This window comes from Lissotriton helveticus, chromosome 8 (assembly GCF_964261635.1).
Source record: "Lissotriton helveticus chromosome 8, aLisHel1.1, whole genome shotgun sequence".
In the NCBI taxonomy this organism is placed as follows: Eukaryota; Metazoa; Chordata; class Amphibia; order Caudata; family Salamandridae; genus Lissotriton; species Lissotriton helveticus.
Window position 1 is genome coordinate 365,264,712 of NC_136069.1, and position 21,967 is coordinate 365,286,678.

Genomic DNA, 21,967 nt, shown 5'->3' on the forward strand with positions numbered 1-21,967 from the left:
TTAACCCTAGCGAATTGGGCAGTGTAAATAAAAAATCACTTCAGGGGATGCTATATGAAAAGTATAACATGTTAAGACAGGCTGAAGAGATGGCAAACAGTCAGTTGAAAGGTATATGTCAATTGAGAAATTTTCACCCAAATTGCCATCAGGTTATCTTTTGAAGAACATTAATTGATGGGAAAAAGGACTATTGTTTCGGTTAAGAGCAGATACCATGAAAAACGATGGATTTAGGCCCAGATCTCTGTACTGGGGTGAATGTATGACATTGTTCTGCATTCTGTCCATCAACTGTTGGTTTTACATTTGTCACCCCGAGTGGGATGGGTATGCTCCAACGTGAGTCCCATGCTCTCCACACCACTGGAGTCAAGCTATCCTGGCTGAAGACGGCTGATAGCCAGAAACCGGTCCTAGGATGCTTGATTCCGGTCCAGGAAAGACATGGCTTGGCAGTTCGGGCTGGACTGTTCCCATGGGGCACAGGGTCAAGGCTGATTTGCATATGGCCATGTCTGAACTGGGGTGGGGTGGAGTGCAAAAAAACGATGGATTTAGGCCCAGATCGCTGTACTGGGGTGAATGTATGACATTGTTCTGCATTCTGTCCATCAACTGTTGGTTTTGCATTTGTCACCCCGAGTGGGATGGGTATGCTCAGACGTGAGTCCCATGCTCTCCACACCACTGGAGTCAAGCTATCCTGGCTGAAGATGGATGATAGCCAGAAACCGGTACTAGGATGCTTGATTCCGGTCCAGGAAAGACATGGCTTGGCAGTTCGGGCTGGACTGTTCCCATGGGGCACAGGGTCAAGGCTGAATTGCATGTGGCCATGTCTGAACTGGGGTGGTGTTTTTAAATCTACTGCTCTCAAGCCCCGTCCTTATCTGCTACTAATTAAATTGAGCATTCATTATTAACCAGGTCTTAAAGGAATTAGGAGTATTCTGAAGTGAGGAGTCACATTGTCTCCCAAGAAGTTGCTGTAAGTGGTGAAAAACCTTACGAATTGTCAATCTAATCAAAACACCCCATCCTTATATCAAAAAATCTCAGCCTTTAAATCTTTTGAATAGGAAACTGTTATATTTGTATTGCATTCTCAGGAGCAGTTGAGGAGTTCATTGCACCATGACAGTGGTGCATGAAATGTTTTCAAGGGGTGGCGGGTATTCCAGGATCCTACTTGTTGGAGACCGGTTGTGGGCTCTTCTGTTGAATAAACCTCGAGTTAATCGCCATAACTCTCGACTCCTTATGTCCAGTTGTCTTGTAGGAAATAAATCGCTTTCCTTTGTACTCTTTCTGATTTTTTTAAACTTTTACATTGAAGGTGTTGTTGAGTCTTTGTCAAGTAGTTTACATTTTAAGCAGTCTTTTCATAATAAATCAAATGGCCAACTAGGTCCTGTTATGTTATGTTATGTTATGTTATGTTATGTTATTATATGGCTTCTATAGCGCACGGCTACTCAGAAGAGTGTCCCGGCGCTTTATTAACATCCTATAGAGCAAACACAACAAGTAAAAGAAGAAAGGAAAACAAAAGGAATAAAATCTAAGAGGCAAAATGCCAGGTTTTTAGGCCCTTCCTAAAGGATAGTAGGTTTGCATTACTGCGCAGCGAGAGGGGCAGAGAATTCCAAAGCTGAGGGGCCCGGAGCATAAAAGAGCGGCCTCCCAGGCGGGCCCTCCTCACCCGGGGAACAATGGCAAGACGCTTCGATTCTGACCTCAGCGATCTAGAGGGGCGATATTGCTTTAGCCTCCTCTGCAAGTATTTGGCCCCGGTGGAGTAGAAGGCCTTATGCGCAAGGGTCAAGGTTTTAAAAACTATCCGCTGTCCGATAGGCAGCCAGTGAAGCGACTGCAATAGGGCCGAGACATGAGCTCGCCTATGCAGACCAAAGATGGCGCGGGCCGCCGCATTCTGGACCACCTGCATCCGTTGCAAGAGGTATTCGGGCAGGCCAAGATATAAGATGTTAGCATAGTCCAATCTTGATCCAATCAAGGCCTGCACCGTGATCCTCCTATGGTCCTGGGAGAGCAACGGAAAAAACTTCCGAAGCATGTGGAGAAGTCCGGAGCATGTGCCTGTAAGGGCGAGGATCTGAGATCCTAAGGTCAGACCGTTGTCAATTTTGACCCCCAGATTCTTCGCTAACTGAGAAGACTGCCTCGGAGGAGACATGTCCGCAGGCCACCACACCTGCCAGTCCGGGTCGGATTGACAGCCGAAGAAAAGTACCTCCGATTTATCTGAGTTGCACTTGAGGCAGTTCAGTTGGAGCCATTTGAAAACAGCCCCAAGGCACTCACGGATACTCTCTCCGTCAAAATCCTCCCCTTTCCGGCAGGTGAAGAGCAGCTGGGTGTCATCCGCATAGGAGACGATCTGGGCTCCGAAAGACTCAGCCAGATCCGCCAGAGGGGTCATAAAGATATTAAACAGAGTCGGGCTCAAAACAGAGCCCTGCGGGACTCCGACTCCCAATGGCGGCATCTCAGCGGAGGCTGAGGAAACCCAGACCGACTGTCGGCGACCAGCTAAAAAAGATGTAAACCAGCTGAGCACCGTCCCCCTCAGACCGATCTCATGAAGTCTGATGAGCAAACCCTCATGGGGGACGGTGTCAAAGGCCGCCGACAGATCGAGCATGATCAACATAGCTCTCCCACCCAAGTCTAGCGTCTCCTTGATGGCCTCAGACACCTCCAGCAGCGCCGTCTCCGTACTCAGATTAGGGCGAAAGCCCGATTGAGTGGAGTGAAGCAGGTCGTTGGCTTCCAAGAAATTGGAGAGCACGCTATGAACGTGCTTCTCCAGGGTCTTGGCCAGAGCCGGAAGAAGAGAAATCGGCCTATAATTGGCCAAGACCTCAGGCGCCAAACCGGGCTTCTTAATAAGGGGGATGACCATGGCTTGCTTCCACGCCGAGGGGACCTCGCCTTGGCTGAGAGAACGATTCAGGAGAGGGTTGACCAACGGGTTAACTACCTCCGCCATCTTCGCCAAAAATTTGGCCGGGCATGGCTCAAGCGGTGATCCAGATTTAAGATTGGCCAAAAGAGCCAAGGACGAGGCAGTTGATATAGGCGGGAAGTCTGACAGGACAGGGCCCGCAGGGGTCGATGGAACAAGGCCAACCTCGGGGCCAGGCAAGATAGCCGCCAGCCGCGGTGGAAAAGACTCCTGTATCAACTTGATCTTAGCAGTGAAGAAGCAGGCCAGATCCGAAGCCCACTTCTGAGTGGGAGCGGGTTGGGCCACATTCGACCGCGGGGCAATGTATTCCCTGACGATCGTAAAGATCTCTTTACAGGAGTTCGAGGCATCCTCGATCCTCCTGGCAAAATAGCTTTTCTTCTCGACAAGAATCTCTCGGTGATATGCTTTGACCCTGGTCCTATATTCGAGTCTGGCCTCTGGGTTATACTGGGCTCGCCAAGTTCTTTCCGCCACCTTGCACTGTCTGCGAGAAGCAAGCAGCGCACCAGTAAACCACGGGGCAGAAACTCGTTTAGGAGAAGGTCGAGGGGGCCTCAAAGGGGCCAGATCATTTAGCCTATCCTCAAACCAGGCCTGCAGGGATTCCAGGTCGCTATCCAGATCCCCCGTCAGAGGGCATGGATGATCGCATAATGCTTTCGACAGCAATTCAGGGGTCACCTGATGCAGCGCCCTTGACCCTGAACCAAGCTGCCTAAGGGCATTACTCCTGGGTCTCTCATTGGCCGGTATATAGAACTGAACCAGGCGATGGTCGGTCCAAAGCACCGGCAGAAGTGCTGTCACCTCTATGGGGGAGGAAGAAAAGACCTGATCCAAGGTATGTCCTTTGTCATGCGTTGGTTCGAAGAGAAAGGGGGCTAAGCCCAAGGGAGTCGTGATATCAGATAGTTTAATCACATCTGAGTCCTGGGCATCGTCCATGTGAAAGTTAAAGTCACCGGCCAGAATGCAATGGTCGGCTCTCATGGCCAGTGCTAGCAAGGCAGACTGAAGCTCTTCAAAAAAAGAGCCTGCTGGACCCGGAGGTCTGTAGACTAACAAACCTTTCACTGACTGATGCGGCGCCAAAGATAAAGAAAAGGCAAGGGACTCAGACCCTTAGATGGCCTCAGTGGGAATAATAGAACACACAACAGAGTTCTTCACCACGATGGCTACACCCCCACCCCTTCCTAACGGTCTGTCCTGCCTGTAGATGCTATAATCTGACGGGATCGCCGAGGCGATATCCGGGTTAGAGGAAGCTCCCAGCCAGGTCTCTGTGAGCATTAGACAGATCGGTTTTTCCAAGGTGAGGAGGTCAAAGAGCTCCTGAGCGTGACTGCGCACTGACCTGGTATTCAATAACATACACAGATGCTTCCCCAAGACCACCTCCCGGTGGGGGGTTGGCCGTAGACCAGCACCTTTCGACCAGCCACAGCATTTGCTCTTGCCCCTAAAGCGACCAGGGAAAACCTTAAAGCAACCACATGATACCTTATATAGGGACCGGAGTTGTTCAGAAGTATAACTGACCATAATTGCTCCGATAGATCACAGTTACCCCAGGTCCAATTCTCCCGCCGCTCCGCCCGCCTCTGAGACGCTGACGGGCGCAGACGGGCAGGACTCTGGCGCGACTCAGGCGCAGGGAAGGCGCGACCGCTGCGCGTCACCGCTGCGCGCTAGAGGAGAGGTTTAAGTAGGGCGAGCGAAGGAGGTCCGCAAGACTGGAGCGCTCGATCCAGCGCTTCCAGAGCGGGACATCCACACCCAAAATGGCGGCTCGAAAAAAACGGACAGGGAGCAGAAGCCCACAGACCCGGACCCGCTAAGTAGCGGTGAGTACAACTATTAAAATGCAAGTGAGGGCCAGAAACCCTGATAAAAACAGGGGATAAGAAACTAATTTGTAACCAAATAAGAAAACGGGCGTTTTTAAAAGCGGAAAAGCGCTAGCGTGTAGCTCTTCATGCAGGTCACCAGCAATAGGGATTTCCAGTTGTCCTTACTGCCTGCGATCCGTCTGGTCTCCTAAGCTCACTGGAATCCGCCCCTTTATGAGATCTCCAGAAGCATTCACCTCTCAAACGCTCCAGAACCAAGTCTCCGGAAAGCACAGGATCGAAAGACTCCCTTCTTTTCACTTCTGGAATAATGAGCTGGTGTTCTCGAGTGGGGCCGGTTATTATGCGCCGCCTGATTAATCAGTACTGGGGAACCTGGGAATTGTACCCGCCCGATTATTCATCAACCGAGATGGTGCACCGGGGAACCTGGGGATTGTGATTACTGATCTCAGAGAAAGCACCACTATTGTAAAGAGTTTACACCACAATTAACAATTCTGCACATTTCTAAAATTAAAACTGTTCCTTCGATACAGACTTCATAATTATACATTTTGACATTGTAACCACCCTCGTCCATTTCTCCTTTGAATGTGCACATTTCTTCAAGGCAGTGTGCCACAAAGTCTGTCACGCTATCTGTAAACCAGATCTGAGTGCTAGTGATTTGGTGGCCCTAGAGTGTGCAACTCAAGTGTGCACCTCTGACATCCTGAAACCTTCTTCGCCTCCAGGATTGTGTCGAAAAGCATCTTATGTACGCTTTGATATAACTCTCTTCTACTCCTCTCAGGGCTTCCGGATTCTTGATTATTTAGCCTAGAACTGTTTTTGAAGTCTGACATCTTTTCTTGCATCTCTATGTGCTGGTCACATAGGTTAATAAATGTTTGTCTTAGCATTTCCTGTTCTTCTGACTTGTTGTCGACTCTTTCATTCTGTGACCTTACTTCCTCCTTCAGCTCCTGGATCATACATTCCAGGTTGTGTCTTAGTGTTGAGAAGGCCTCTCTTAGCCCTGAGAATTGCTTCTCCATAGATTCTGCTGTTTGCCTTTGCTCCTCAAACCCTTCTATGCTTCAAGGTCATCAGAGGGTTGTTGTGGCTCCATCTTGCCTCTGTGCTAGGATTTTTTTTAAAGCATGCTTGATCATCGTGTCCTTCTTGGCCTTTGGTGCAGCCTGGTGGGTAGCTGTTGCCTGTGCAGCCCTCTAGGCTCGCCCTACCTGGACATCTCAGTTCACTCATGGTGGGTTGGCTACGGGGTACGTATGTGCCCAGCCCAGCACCTGTTGGTGTTTAGTGCTTAGTCCGTTTTAGGTGCAAGCCCCTTGGGAACCTCAAGTTTAACTGCTGACTGACCCTGATATCTCAGTTCTTTCTCAGTGTGGTTGGTGGCTCAAAGGTCTGCTCCTTTCTACTAGAACTTTGGGTCCGCACTCCAGTTCCACGTTGGTGCTTTTCCCACCATTGGCTTGACATGCTGCACACTGTTGTGTGCACTCATGTACTTGCTCTGATCCCCCAAACGATTTGCAGTTACACTCGATTACCCACTGCAGTTCCTAAGCCCTGATGTGCTCGCTCTGGGTAGTACGCCATCTTCATTGCTTTGCATCTTCTGCAATGTCTTAGCACATGATGACTCATTCACTCCCCCGTGTCTCTTTCGAGCTGCACTTGGGGAGGGTGTGGTATCCCTTTCCATTCTGACACTCACCACCTCACTGGGACAGCCAATACGAAGCCTCTACATCCATTGTCCCTCATTGGGGCCTCAACTGTGGTGCTTTGCTGCTTGTTCCTTTGTTCAAAGTAGGTGGCTTCAAGCCTTGGTGTACACCATCTCTTTGTTCCCGCCTGCAGTCTCCAGGGGTAGGCTCGGTCAGGTTTGAGAGCGGCCTTTGCGTGAGCAGTTCAGCAGCCAGGCGCCTCCATCATGCTTTCTGGAGGTCTTCTTCAAGCCCAGTTTAATCCACCTCATCTGGGCTGTAAGTCACCATCGAATCCTCTTGTGGTGTCTTAGGGAGTGGAGTGCCATGTGTCCTCTTTGCTAACAGGGCTCCTTCAGTCTCGGCATTTACACCATCAAGGGTTCTTTCCAGCTAGGTGGAGGTAGCAGGAAACTCATCCTAATTCTGCGCCATCTTGGCTACCAACTTTTTAGCTTGGATGGTGGTGTCCATTGTCTCAAGAGCCTCATTCCTTATTCACAGAATAATCCTTTCGATTAATTTACTCTTTCATATCCTTGAGTGACCCGCCATTAACTTGCTTAGGTGCATTCTTTAAGGCTTTGTTGAATAAATCCTCCTTTCCAGACAATCATCTTAAGGTAGATGAACCTCAAGCATTATACGTAGTTAAACTTCTCGGGAAAGACCTGGATACACTTGGCTCCCGAAAACATGAAAATTATCGATGAGTCTGGATTAGAGAAAATAGGATGGCGAGGCAAAGTGACCCCTCTACCTGTAGTCTGAGTCAGGGGCGCAGAAAAGAGAGTTAAAGGAGAGAATTTGAGAATAGGAGAAGTTAGGGAAGAGAAAGAACTCTCCAACATCAATCCCAGAACTGTTCCAACTTTCCTAGTCCTCCTTAAAGCCAAATATTCCCTTAATAGGTGGAATGGTAGACTGTTGTGAATTTTGTATCACTTACCTTTTGCTATTCCTTCAAAGCTACGTGTGCACAAATGACCTTCCTAATCAGCAATGTATTCAGTCTGATAAAATTCCTTTGAGTTTGCTGGTCTCCAAAATATTTGTTCTAAGTGACCCAACACCCACTCAATTATTACATTCTAGCATTTCTTATAGTAATACATCTGACAACATTCCTACAGGTTTAAACATGTTGCTGTTTTGAAACGGTTTCTCATCAAATCCTTGAACCAGTCTTGGTGTAAGTCTCAATTTATTGTGTTTAATCCCTATTCCTTGCGCTCACACACAAAACTGTCTTCCAGTTTTTTTTTCCATTTTAGTTAGTTGATCCAATTTGGATTGGTAACTAAAAAGAGGAAAAACTTGCACATGGGCTTTTTATTTGATTTTTGAAAGCAGATGAGTGGAAGCAACCCAGAGGGCGTGGGGTGGGGGGCTAAGGAAAGCAGAGGGATGCGGTAGATAGGCTCGCCAGGGCATAATCTTCACTGGAGTTCTCCAGTGAGTGCATGATATGAGTCAGTTGCCCAATGTGCATCGTACACCTACCAGGAATAAACCCAATTTGATCTACATGGACAAGGGTTCCTACCACCTGCAGGTTTCTGTTTGCCAAAGCTTTGCTAAGCAGAGAAGCGATTTCTCCCGCGTTGTCTACTATCTGCAATGCCATGTTTTCAACAGGCGTCTACCCATCGGTTTGGAAGGAGGCTACTATTAAGCCACTTCTAAAAAAGCCAACTCTGGACCCTCTCCTCCCTGCCAGTTATAGACCGATCGCCTGTCTCCCTTTCCCAGCCAAGATTTTCGAAAAAACTATGAACATCCAGCTTTCGAAATTCATCAATGACAACGATCTACTAGATGATACTCAGTTTGGCTTTAGACAGGGGCACGGAACGGAGACAGCACTGCTCAAAGCAGCAGATGAAATCAGACTAACGATGGACAGGGGAGGAGCGGCGGTCCTAATACTTCTGGACCTTTCCGCTGCATTTGACACGGTCGATCATGTCACTCTGATCGACCGTGTCTCGGCTTTAGGAATAAGAGGCAAGGCCAAAGATCTTATTGCTTCATTCTTGGCCAATCGCCCTCAGACAGTCAAGATGGGTAAATTCACCTCCCAGACCTTCTCCCTCCCATGCGGAGTTCCACAAGGCTCCTCGCTAAGTCCGACGCTTTTTAATATCTATGTATCGGACTTGGCGAGGGTGATAAAATCGCATGGAATTGCACTTACAACGTACGCCGATGATACTCAACTAGTATTATCGGTGCACAATAATGGAACAGCTGTTGCAGCCAACTTCCAAGAGGGAATGAAGGCGATAAGCTCCTGGATGTCATCAAACTGTCTCAAACTAAACTCCGATAAAACGGAGGTGATGACATTCGGGAACTTGCATCCGGCATGGTCCCCACAGTGGTGGCCATCTCAGTTGGGTCCCCCCCCCCTACCGGTAGTCAAGGTCCGCAATTTAGGAGTCACATTCGACAATAAGTTGACTTTCCTCCATCACGCCAATGCTGTGGTATCATCTGCCTTCTACACCCTGAAAAAAATAAAAAAACTACTCCCTTACTTACCTCAGTCCGCGGGCAAAACACTTATCAGCACCTTAGTGTTCTCAAGGACCGATTATTGTAATTCCCTTCTTCTGAACGCTCAGGAAAGGGTACTCAATAAACTCCAGATGGTGCAAAATGCCGCGGCTAGAACCCTACTATCCATCCCCAAATTCACCTCCACGTCCCCTTACATCAAAGAGTTACATTGGCTCCCTATTAGGAGCCGAATCAAATTTAAGGCTCTGTGTATAGCCTACAAAACTCTTAACAACTCCGGACCACAGTTCCTAAAAAAAGCCCTCTGCCCAGTGGAACAACTTAGGACCTTACGATCGTCCTCAGCCTACTTGTTGAAAGTCCCACGGACAAGAAAGGCCAGCTGGGGAGATAGATGTTTTACCATCGCTACTGCTAAACTGTGGAATACATTACCATTCCACATCAAAACGGCCCCTACGCTGCTCAAGTTCAGAAAGAGCCTTAAAACATGGTTGTTCTCTGCCTAATTCCCCACCTCATCTTAAGAAGTGAGTTCTGTAACGATAGCGCCGAGACACCCGTATGGGTATTTGCGCGCTTTAAAAATTGCACAAAATAAATAAATAAATAAATTGGTATTCATAATTGGCAAGGATTAGTATGCTGTGAGGGTTGGGGAAGTTACCATGAACGCATACCTTCTCATATATTCTCAGCAATTCATCTAGAAGCAATGCTTGTGTTGTCCGGTAAGAGTGTGGATTTATTATTATTTATTATTATTATTTAGAAGATCTCAATGGTGCCCTGAATTTGTATATGGATAAAATTGCACCCCATATATGGAACAAAAACAAGAACGCAAACAGCTCTAGTAATACATAATGAGAGAATTTAACTTAATTGATGTGTGATGGCATCAACAACCGATTGAGAAAGATTGGGAGAAGCCATTGGATCCTGAAGAATATCACTCCCTAGACCCCAACATGGACTGGTGTGAGAGCAACCAACACAGCTCAGGCTCTGTGTCTGAGTCAAGGATGAGAATGGGGATGGCGTCGCTGGGACATAGTCATTGGGACTTGCGTCAGGGAAGGTCCAGGTAGTACGACCAGCGCCAGTCCAGACCCATCTGTGGACACAAGGGAACCGACTTTGGCCGAACCTGCTGGCAAGGATCCAGTAGGTGCCCCAGCCAAACTCACAGGGCCCAAAGACTCACCAGCAGGGACAGGTCACCCAAATAGGAGGTACATGGCCTCATAATATTTACGGAGTTGTGTGGTTCTCAGAAACTTGGGGAGTCACGGAACTGGCCCAGCGACGCCAACCCCATTCTCATCCTTGACTCAGACACAGAGCCTGAGGCGTGTTGCCCGGCGCCAACTGTAGTGTTGCCCTGGAGACCAGAGCCTGAGCCCTATTCCTACGGGTTAGCACTTGAGAAAGATTGGGAGAAGCCATTGGATCCTGAAGAATATCAGTCCCTAGACCCCAACACGGTCTGCCTTTTGCTCCTTTCATAGTGACAGAATGGGCTTCCAGCCATGTCTTTTTCCGCCCAACCATCACAGCATGCAAGCTCCCCAGTCTCTGCATGGCTGAGGATGTGGTAACCCAGGCCCTGTGGCTCGAACAGCCAGGGGTCTAGCCAGTTTACCAGCCCCCAGGCAGCTGCAGCCTCCAAACCTCTTTAGTTCGCCCTCCGGCTTTCATCGGCAACAGCAGACCACTGGGCTCTCCAGATTTTCCGAAGGGGCTACTTCCTGCCCTTCGTGACTACCCCTTCACCCATGCCAGTCTCTTGCAGCTGTCAGACGGAGGACTGTCTCTTCCAACTCCACAGGAAGTGACAGCTCTCTTGGCCAAAGGAGCCATAGAGAGGGTGCTGATGTCAGAAGTAGGTCATAGTTGTTATTCCCGTTACTTTCTGGTGCCCAAAAATAATGGAGTACTCGTCCTATCCTAGACTTTGGTCCTCTCAATTTCTTCCTGAAACAGGAGAAATTGAGAATGCTACCGCTTGTTCAAGTTCTGTTGCCCTCAACTCAGGAGACTGGTTGGTAGCATTGGACTTGCATGATGCATATTTCCACATTCCAGTCTTGCTTTCCCACAGGCGTTACTTGCGGTTCACAGTGAGCCTAGAGCACTTTTAATTCACCAAGCTCCTTTTGGGCCTTACCAGCGCCCCCTGGGTGTTAACCAAAGTGATGGCGGTGGTTGCAACTCATCTGTGGGAATCAGGGGTACCAGTCTTTCCCTACCTCGACGACTGGCTGTTGAATGTGGGCTCACTCCAGGCTGTCTCTCCCACCTCCAGACACAGCGGACCTCCTGCACTCGCTGGGGTTTACTGTCAATGTGCCAAAGTCAAACCTGACTCCTTCTCAAACACTCCCTTTCATCAGAGCTGTTCTGGACACAGTGCAGTTACAGGTTTATCCTCCTGAATGTCTGGGATATGTCTGGGATATTCAGGCTATGATACCGATGTTTTAGCCTCTATCCTGGGTTTCGGTGAGACTGACTTTGACGCTGCTGGACCTCATGACCTCCTGCAACATGATTGTGCCACATGCCCGCTGGCATATGTGGGCTATGCAGTGGGACCTGAGGTTTCAGTGGGCGCAGCCCCCAGGGAATCTCTCTGACATGGTCCAGATCTCAGAGGGAATTGCAGAAGATCTGCAATGGTGGTTAACAAACTGCGATTGGATCAGCAGCAGATGCCTATCCCTTCTCCAGCTAGAGCGGGCGGTAGTGACAGATGGGCAACTAGTGGGCTGGGGCAGCAATTTGGGAGAGTTCGAGATCAGAGGCCTCTGGTCTCTAGTGGAGTCCACATAAACCCAATGGAGCTCTGAGTGATCCGGCTGGCATTGAAAGCCTTCCTACCCTCTATCAAGGGAAGGCTAGTTCAGGTGTTCACGGGAAATAACACCGCCATGTGGCACTGCAACATACAGGGCGGGTGGGGTTGTGGACCCTTTGTCAACAGGCCCTGCGCCTCTGAACATGCCGGGAACGTCCGAACATATCCCCGGTGGTTCAACACCTGGCAGACACTGAATGCTAGGGACGACAAACTCAGCCGAATAAGCCTAGCAGAACACGGATGGTGCGTCCATCCGGAGGTGGTACAAGGTCTCTTTCAGCAATGAGGAGAGCCTTGGTTAGATCAGTCTGCCACTGCTCAGAATGCACAATGTCCGCACTTCAGCGTGCTGGCGTTTCCAAGATGGCTCTCGCTTGCAGACGCTTTTCATCACAAGTGGTACTCGGGCCTCCTAGTACGCCTTTCCTCCCACACCACTCCTGCCCAGAGTTCTCAAGAAGATCAGGAACGACTGGGCTCAAGCCATCCTTGTGGCTATGGACTGGGCTTGGAGAGTTTGGTATCCTGAGCAGTCGAGAATGGCTATCGATCCTCTGAAAAGGCTAATTCTTCAGGAGGCTCTTCTGTCACAGCAGCAGGGATGGCTTCTCCACCCGAACCTTGCCTACGCTCTGCCTTCATGTGTGGAGATGAACGGCAACAGTTGGCATCAATCTGCCCAAAGTCTGCAATGTTATCTTAGCAGGCAGGTTGCCCTCCACCAAGACGATATACGCCTACTGCTGGGGGAAGTTTGTGGCATGGTGTGCAAAAAAGCAAATTGACCCCTTTTCTGCTCCACTTTCTCAGGCCCTTACATTTATTCATTCTCTTACCCAGCAGACTCTGCTTTGGACAGCTTAAAGGTCTATCTTAATGCGGGGGCGTGGCCTGGACGGCAGCGGAGATGGCTGCCTGATCGCGTCGCTCAGTAGACAGAGGAGCGATAAAACCCTCTTTCAGGCTCCAGGCGCGACCAACCAGGGGTGAACCACTGTGCCCTATCTTGCTCTACCTGATGCGTTTCTCGGAACGGTGAATTGGGGCTAAAGCACTACAATCTTGCCCTAAATTCGAGCGATACTCAGCACTCCGCGGCGCCCACTCAGGAGCCCTAAGATGGCGGCACACCTCCTGCCGAGTCTCCACCGTACCTGACGCCACTCGGTCCCTGATGGCGGGCTCCTCTCACAGAAGCGCTGTCCCCCTCATCGCGACTCCAACATACGAGGTGGGTGCCTAAAGCCTCCGAAACTGACAACTCAATCGCTCAGTTTTTTTGTGATATGCCTGACCCTAAAATGGCGGATCAGAAGATACCCATAGTCTGCGCCGGCCCGCGCTACTGAAAACAATACAGACTACCTTCTCTCATGCCTCGCTGATCAAAGCAGCCACACTGGTTACCAGTAGGATTCACCAAACAACCATCCCTGGACATATTTATACACCCAGAGTCTCACACAGGTCTTTGCTACCACGTTTTCAAAATGGCGCCGCACTGCTGTCCCTATCATAATCACAGCGATGTGAACCTCGGACTGGCTCCCCTGATAACAAGCGCCATCCCTTCTGCTCCTTAGCTGTTCCTGCAATACTCTGCTGAGTCTTACAGGCCATCCCTGTTGTCTCCAATTACCGGCACCTCTAAAATGGCGGCGTGACTTGAAGTGGCCCGACCTTTTCCGCCTCACCTACTTTGCGCGCAACACCAGAACCAGTGGCACCACGTGGGGCACTTTGGTCCACGCCCTATGCAGCTCGCGGATAGGAAGAGAGGGGCAAATGGTTGCTCACCGCAGTGACGCTCATCTTGATGGGTTCTAACCTGATCAACAAACTTACCTGGCTCACAATAGGCAGATAGCTGACAACTTACCTGCTTGCTCACCTGTGACTACATCCTGTGACTTACATTCCCCAACGTGAGGTACTCCACGCTGCCTACGGTTTACCCGCTTATTCCAACCAAGTGACAAAATAACAATAGCGCGGGCTGATATGGTTTGATCTCCCCTCACTACTTGGCAGCAACCCACCGGAGTAAAGAGTCCGCAGAGATCCTTCTTGCAGTCGATACATCTTGCGTGTGAGATTAACCTCATCCTATACTCTGGACGTCGTGTGGACACGCCACTGAAGTGCTTTCGTGAACAAAAAGAGGGCCTCACCAGCTGCAGTGTCCACCACATCTTATCTCTTACAAATCTGTTTAACCTGACTAACAATGGTGGGAAGGGAAGGCAGAAACAACACCAAAAAAGTGCACCAGGAGCCTACACTCTCAGAATCCCCCATCAAAGCGAGAGCCTACTTATCAGCCACTGTGGATATGATCCTCAAAAAACTAGCTGAAGTACGCGATCTTGCCAAGTACACCAAGTACAACACAGACTCCATGCAGCTGGAACTTACGGCGATCAGGGCGGACATGAGCAACATGAATAAAAGCTTCAACGAGGCAGAGCAACGCTTGAGTGAGGTGGAAGACAAGACCTCACAATCTTCGAAAATAATCCAGCGCTTTCAGAGTACTACAGACGACCTTGTAAGACAAAATGCCGAGTTGGAGGACCGCAACAGAAGAGGGAACATCCGTATCTTTGGCGTACCGGAGAATTCTGAAACGGACGCTGGTTCATGTGTGGCATTCCTAGAAGCATGGATTCCAATGATCACAGCGATAAAATTCCAACATGGTTTCGAACTGGACAGAGCGCATAGAATCCCTACTTTCAATGCTCAGGGTAGGAAGGGCCCTCGTCCTCTGATCTGCAAGCCGCTTAGGTACCAACACGTCAAATCCATATTGCAGTTCGCAAGGAAGAACCACCAGATCTCCTGGGAAGGCCAGAGAATAATATTTACCCAGGATTTCTCCAAAGAAACTGTGGAAATACGAAAAGGATTCCTCCGGCTGAGGGACAAACTGACCCCCGTGATCTAGCACGCCACTTGGAAGAATGCCCGGCACAGATCATGGACCTGTCAAATGGCTCAACCAACAAGAGGAAAACGGATTCCCAGGACACTCCAAATGCCTGAAACTCCTGCTACTTGCCCATCGTTAATACAGCCGTAGGTCTAGCTAACTAAACTGTTTATAAGGTTTTGTCTGTTCAATCTTCTTGACGATTAACCTGCTCGATTTATCACCAAGTTACAGCATTTACTGTGCTCTTTCGTACCCAGTAGGGCTTTCGTTAGTATTTTTTAATAATTACGGCTACGCAACACATTCTGTTAAGTATGTTGAGAGCTATGCTAGTTGCACTCGCAGTTTGTTTGCCTGTATCGCAGTTTGTTTGCCTGCATTTTTCTGATATAGTCACTATGTCGTTTTATAACCTACTCATTGTCTAGCTACTATCTAAGCTAATAACTACCTGTCTAAGGTCCATTGTGGGCTCCTCATTTAACCTGACTAGCCTGAAGTTCTAATGTATCATTTATAACCTCTGTTCTGCTAGCAGACGGTACTGCTGTTGCACACTCTAAATTTCGTACACTGGGGTGGGAGGGGAGCGTTGGGGAGGGGGAAGATGAGGAAGGGGGGGTGGAGGGTAGAGAGGGGTCAAAATTGAGGTTTTTCACCCCACCGGTCGTTTCCACTTGTTTTGTTTTTTGCTTCTTTTTTGTTGTGAAGGCTGACACATCTATGATATTGCACAGATCATACACTCCCAAATGTCCACACACTAGAGTTGAACCTGGAAATCTCCAGACCCCATTTCCACATCAGACAACAACTGGTTTGCATTGGCTAACTCCCGTAGCGACAATAACTAGTTAGATGGCTATGACTAATTCCCTAGCAGAGAACCTCACTGTAGTCTCATTGAATGTTAAGGGTCTTAATCACCCTGTGAAAAGACGGAAGGTCTTCGAATACCTCTCTTGCTTCAAGAGACTAAGCTCTTAGAGGAGGACACACGCTTTATTAACCTTAACTGGATCTCCTACACACTCTGTTCCTCGGCGAACCATAAGAAGGGAGGGGTGATCACCCTAATCATCCCTGCTTCAAGAGACTAAGCTCTTAGAGGAGGACACACGCTTTATTAACCTTAACTGGATCTCCCACACACTCTGTTCCTCGGCGAACCATGAGAAGGGAGGGGTGATCACCCTAATCTAAGTTATCGGTCGCCTCGCATACACACGACACGGACGGTAACCATTGATTACCCATCTTTTGAGAGACGATTACCCAATCCATGTGGTGAACATATACGGCCCCAATTCTGGTACACCTGACTTTTGGGAATCAGTCTCCCAAGCGATAGAGAACATTCCACAGGATGAGCTCCTAGTTGTAGGTGGAGATTTCAATCTTCCCGTGGACCCCTTACTACACCGCCACTCAAAATGCTCATTCCACCCTTCTCAATCCCACGATTCACTCTCACGCCTATGCAATAAATTCCTATTAAAAGATTCCTGGCGGCTCAAACACCCTGACGGGAAGGACTACACCTTTTACTCCACCCCACACAATTCATATTCCAGCGTTGACTATATCCTAATATCTAGCCCTTTCACTCACCTCAATGAGGAAACCGATATTGCTCCGAAGTTGATTTCCGATCATGCTTGCATTAGCGTCAAGCTCGCGGGCTCCCACTCGATCTAACCACCAAAACGCTGGCGCTTTAATGACGAAATTCTATTGGATCCCGCAAACAACCAGTTAATAGAAAACACCATAAATTAATACATCTCACTGAATGACTCCCCTGAGATGCCCACCTCCACAGTCTGGGACGCACTAAAAGTCACAATTAGAGGGATAATCATTGGCATCAGAGCAAGAACCAATAAAGAATTAAATCAGGATCTAGATAGACTCGAAAAAGACACCAAATCCCTAGAAATCACCCACTCTACTGACTTGGACGACAAAACTGTTTTAGAGCAATTGATCAGAAAGAAATAAGAATATAACACCATTGTAAGCAGACGCGCAGGTGTCTGGGTCAATAAGTTCAAAGTCCTGAAACTTTGCGATGGAAATAGAGCTGGGAAACTCCTCGCATCCTACCTAAAGCACAAACAAAAATTGCTTACCATAACCTCAAACAAGGACCCGTCTAATATCACACATACCAGGCAGGGAAAGATTGTAAACACTTTCAAGTCCTTTTACGAAGACCTTTACAGAAAGAAGATGTTATTTGACCCAGCAGCTTGCACTGAATACCTAGATGCCTTGAATCTACCCAAACTCTCTGAAGAAGAGAATACTGCATTAGGTTCCCCCATTAAAGACACTGAAATCCTGACCTCTATCAAATCACTTAAAAGCAACAAAGCCCCGGGACCAGATGGGTTCTCCGCGAATTTCTATAAAACATTTGATAAGTCACTAACCCCCATGCTCCAAAGCTTTTCAATTCGATAGCCCCCTCTGGTAGTGTTTCGGAATCCATGGGCTAAGCCACCATTATTGTCATCCCGAAGGAAGGTAAAGATCCCCTCCTAACTAAAAATGACCGCCCCATCTCCCTCATAAATCTGGACTGCAAAGTCTGCGCAAAAATTCTAGGGAACAGACTAAACGCCATTCTCCCCCAAATTAATCAGTGATTCCCAGGTAGGGTTTTTAAAACACCGGATGTCCAACGATAACACAGGCTACTTTGCCATATCCGTGAGAAAGCCAAGATAACATCCTCCCCAATGGTAGCCATAACCCTTGATGCTGAAAAAGCGTTTGATAGGATCTCTTGGTCCTTTTTACATCATTGCATGACAGCCTTAATTCTAGGGAAGTCCTATATCAACATGGTAATGGCCCTTTATTCTTCGCCGTCTGCCAGAATCGCCATCAATGGTACCCTTTCAGACTCATTCCGACTACGACAGGGCACCAGACAAGGGTGCCCTCTCTCTCCGGCCCTGTTTCTCCTAGCCCTCATACCTCTTCTATTAGATATAAAACAGAATAAAGATATAGTGGGAGTGAGCTTCGGAGACACACAGGTGAAACTCGCAGCTTACGCTGACGACATTCTAATTGCCACAGAGAAGCCAGAGACCTCCATAGAAGCTCTTATGGATACCATTGAAAGATACTCACGACACTCTGGCTGCAAATTAAATCGCGGTAAGTCAGAAGTAAAGCCCTAAACGTCCATGGTACCAGGGATATGCTAGGCTTCTCAGGCCTTACATGGCAAACTGGCTTTATTAAATACCTGGGAATCTAATTCGGCAGCTACCTTCTCGAAACACTACACCACAATGAATCTATCACTCTAAACAAAATTAAAACACAATTGGATGGCTGGTCCCCCTGCTTTATAACTTAGTGGGGAAGGGCCGAGGCCATTAAAATTACGATCTCCCCCCTAGTCAACTATCTCATTATGATGCTCCCTCTCACCTTATCCCAAGACTTCCACCATAAATTAGACAATCTTCTCTCTAAATTCCTGTGGAAAGGATAAAAAGCTAGGATTAGCCTAAAAAAACTACGCCTGGATAAATTCATGGGTGGAATCAATCTAGCGAACTTCAAATTATATCAGACGGCCTTCCTTGCCAAGCAAGGCTCCTACTGGCTGGCACCACCAACTGATTACACTCCGGTATGGCTTACTGTTGAGAAAGCCCTTATTAAAAATCTCGCCCCAGCATCCATCCTCACGGCTAAAACGAGCACACCCAGTTGCTCAATTCCCATTTTTAAAAACACAAGACTTGCTCTCCTAAAAATTGACAAACTCCTGCCTAAGCAGATAAGATGCTCCGAATGGGAATCACTATGGCACAACCTCTCAATAAAATACAAGGGATACCTCTCCGCAATGAGATTTGGATCAATAAAGGGTTATTCTTCCCCTACCAACTGTTCTGTAATAACTACCTGCTCTCTTTTAAAGAACTCCAAACCAAATATGGGCTAGAAGCCACAGAGTTTTATAACTTTTTGAATATTAAAACGGCAATCACTAAAGCAAAACTGTCCAAAAAACCTCCATCCCTCCCAAACTATTTAGTCTCCCTCAATATGTTGGGGCACTAGGTCTCCAGACTCTATAAATTGCTTCGCCCGCAGCACTCTAAGCTCAATAAAGAGCTCCGACAGTATTGGGAAGCTTATTCATCGTTACCAATTTCAGAAGGGGAATGGTCCAAAACATGGGAATCAGCCACAAGACATAAAATAAGCCCTACACTTTTCCCAGACGAAATTTTAGCTGCTCCACAAAGCCTTCTGGACACCGGCGCGTCTCTTTACACATAACATTAGGGACAACGCCACATGCTGGAACTGTAACGAGAAAGATGGCGACCTTGAACACCTAATACTAAGTTGTACATGTGTTAAGATATTTTGGGACAAAATATTTGCATTCATCACAAAGGTTTTCTCCTTCTCCCCTACCAGAGAATTCTCCACCATAGTGACTGGTTTTACCAGAGCTGCTCCACTGACGGAGGATGACGGGGCCCTTCTTGACCTCATGTTCACTGCTGGAGTGAACATTATCCTAAATAACTGGAAAGACACCAGCAAGGCCTCCTTTAAATGCTGGTTAAACTGGATCACATACCTGAGAGGTGCTGACAACATCTCACTCCAGAACACCCCATGGCGACCCCCTCGCCGGCAAATGTGGACGTCCCTTGACAAATACTTCAGCTTGCCCAAACCCCCATGACTCCTCGACATACACTTTCTGCCCGCCATGCTCTTGGGTTTGTGTCTGCCTACCTCCAGACTTAGTCAGTAGCCTCTTGTCAGCTTTGGTTAACCCTGCCAGGGGAGGGTTACTATCTGTGTACCAACGCCCAACACTTCTGTGTAGATACCATGCACAAAACAAATGTCTGCTATCATGTTGCCTTCACTTATTATTGCATATTTTTCTGTTAATGCATATTTTTTCTTTTCTGTATTGTTTCGAATCTCCCCCATTTATTTAACTTACCCGGACCTATGATGGTGTAATACCTCCACTTCCATTGTCTTCACTGCCATATCATCTGAACTTAGATGTGTCGCCTATGCTTTCTTAATGTATGTTTTTGTATATTTTATTTTTGTTTTGGAAACTACCAATACAAAATTTGTGAAATCAATCTTAATGCCATCTCAGACTTTGAACAGTTGCCAGATCAGCCATCTCTATTCAAATCCTCTGTCGTAAATAGCTTTTTGAAATGTCTCCAACATATGTTTCCACCTTCACCCCTTATCATGCATTTGTGGGACCTCAATCTCGTACTCACATTTCTGATGTGCATTCCCTTTGAGCCACTGCACATCTGTCCCCTCAGCCTCCTTACCATCAAGACAGCCTTCCTGGAGGGTCAGTGAGTTTCAGGCTTTATCTGAGCCTCCATACCTAACCATCTTTCCAGACAACTAGTTCTTCTCACTAAAGCTTCCTTTATATCAAAGGTTGTCACTCTCTTTCATGTACGCCAGTCCATCACCCTACCTATTTATTTATTTGAAAGATTTATATAGCGCTAGCTAGACCCGAAGGTATTAGAGCGCTTTACAACAGTAAATGTTCACAACATAGATGACTAGTATATATAGAGTAGCTAAGTCACATAAGATCAAATCAATTAATCTGGGACACTGCATTACACACAACTTATGTATCACCTCTAGTATAGAAGCAGTGTTCCTGTAAACAATGCCTCTAGTTTAAAACTGGCCTATCCTCTAAAACACCTCTCTCCCTTTGGTAAAGCACCTTTATAGTGTATAGCCTCCAAAACCTTTTCTCTCATTGCCTGTCTTTCTTGAAAACCAGAGAGTTTGAAAGATTTTATGAAGGCAACCCAGTCCTTATCCTGCTTTTTAGGTCACGCCTAACCACACAGCGCATGCGTTGCTCGCTTGCGAGATCTATTGTTGTGGATTTTGCTTGCGAAGGGAGACAGGAGATGTGCACGCATATAGACAGGAGATGTGCACGCGTAGGGCTTTATGCTCCGACGCATCCGTCTTAGGAAAAGGAGAGACTCCATCGACTGAACCCAAAAATGGCGTAGTCGTTCTACCTTGACTGCACAAAAGAGTTCCCGATGGGCAACCAATTTTTAGTGGGATATGTCTGAGCCAAGAAAGGAAAGGCTATGCCAAAACCGATCATCTCCCGGTGGATCGTGCTCTGCATTAAAATCTGCAACGCACTCGCCAAGAAGCAACTCCCTGAGGGTTCACATGCTCATTCCACCGGAGCTAAGGCTGCCACTGCTGCATTTGCACGCAGAGTTTCGGTCCTGGACGTCTGCCAGTCAGCAACTTGGGCTTCTCTGCACATGTTCACCAAGCACTACTGCCGAGACAGTCAGGTCCATCGGGACTGGCACTTAGCCCATTTGGTCCTGCAGGTCGTTTTAGTGTCAAATGGTTTTGCAGACCAACCCCTATGGGGAGGTATTACTTGAGTATCTATTCTAAGATAAGGAGCTTGCTGCTAGAAGTCTCTAGTAGAGGAAAAAGTTACTTACCTTTGGTAATGCTTTATCTGGTAGGGACTCTATCTAGTTGCAGATTCCTTACCGACCAACCCATTACTCCTCGCTCTGTGAAGGGTTTTCCAGGGTCAAGGCTGCTTCCCATTCAGGCCCTCATTGTACACACTAATGGTCCGGTTTCTTCGTGGCTCCATGCTCATTGCATGGAAAGGGTGTGATAAGAAACGGATGTCAGCGCGCTGATGTGGCACCTATATAGGCACTGCTCACGTCCGCTGCGGAGGATGCCACACGGAGCTAGACGACGCTACCTACCAGCACATAGGGATCTTGCTCACGAAAAAATTCCGGATCCAGTCTGGCGCCTGGGGATAATTCTACAGTAAGTAATCTGCGGCTAGACAGAGTCTCTACCAGATAAGGCTTTCCCGAAGGTAAGTAACTTGTTCTTCAGAGCTCAAGTCTCTTGTCTTACCTTAGACAGGGTAAATAAGGGAATAATTGGTCTGAAGTAGCTCTTAATTTGTATGTTTTTGTATATGCTTGTCATTAACTATGCTATTTTTGCTGG

General features: G+C 47.8%; 1 protein-coding gene across 2 annotated transcripts in view; it reads left to right on the top strand.

Annotated features, from left to right (window-relative positions):
• Positions 1-21,967, top strand: part of BRCA2 (BRCA2 DNA repair associated) — a 480,797-nt gene that overhangs the window by 291,571 nt on the left and 167,259 nt on the right. The gene's annotated exons all lie outside the window — the stretch shown is intronic.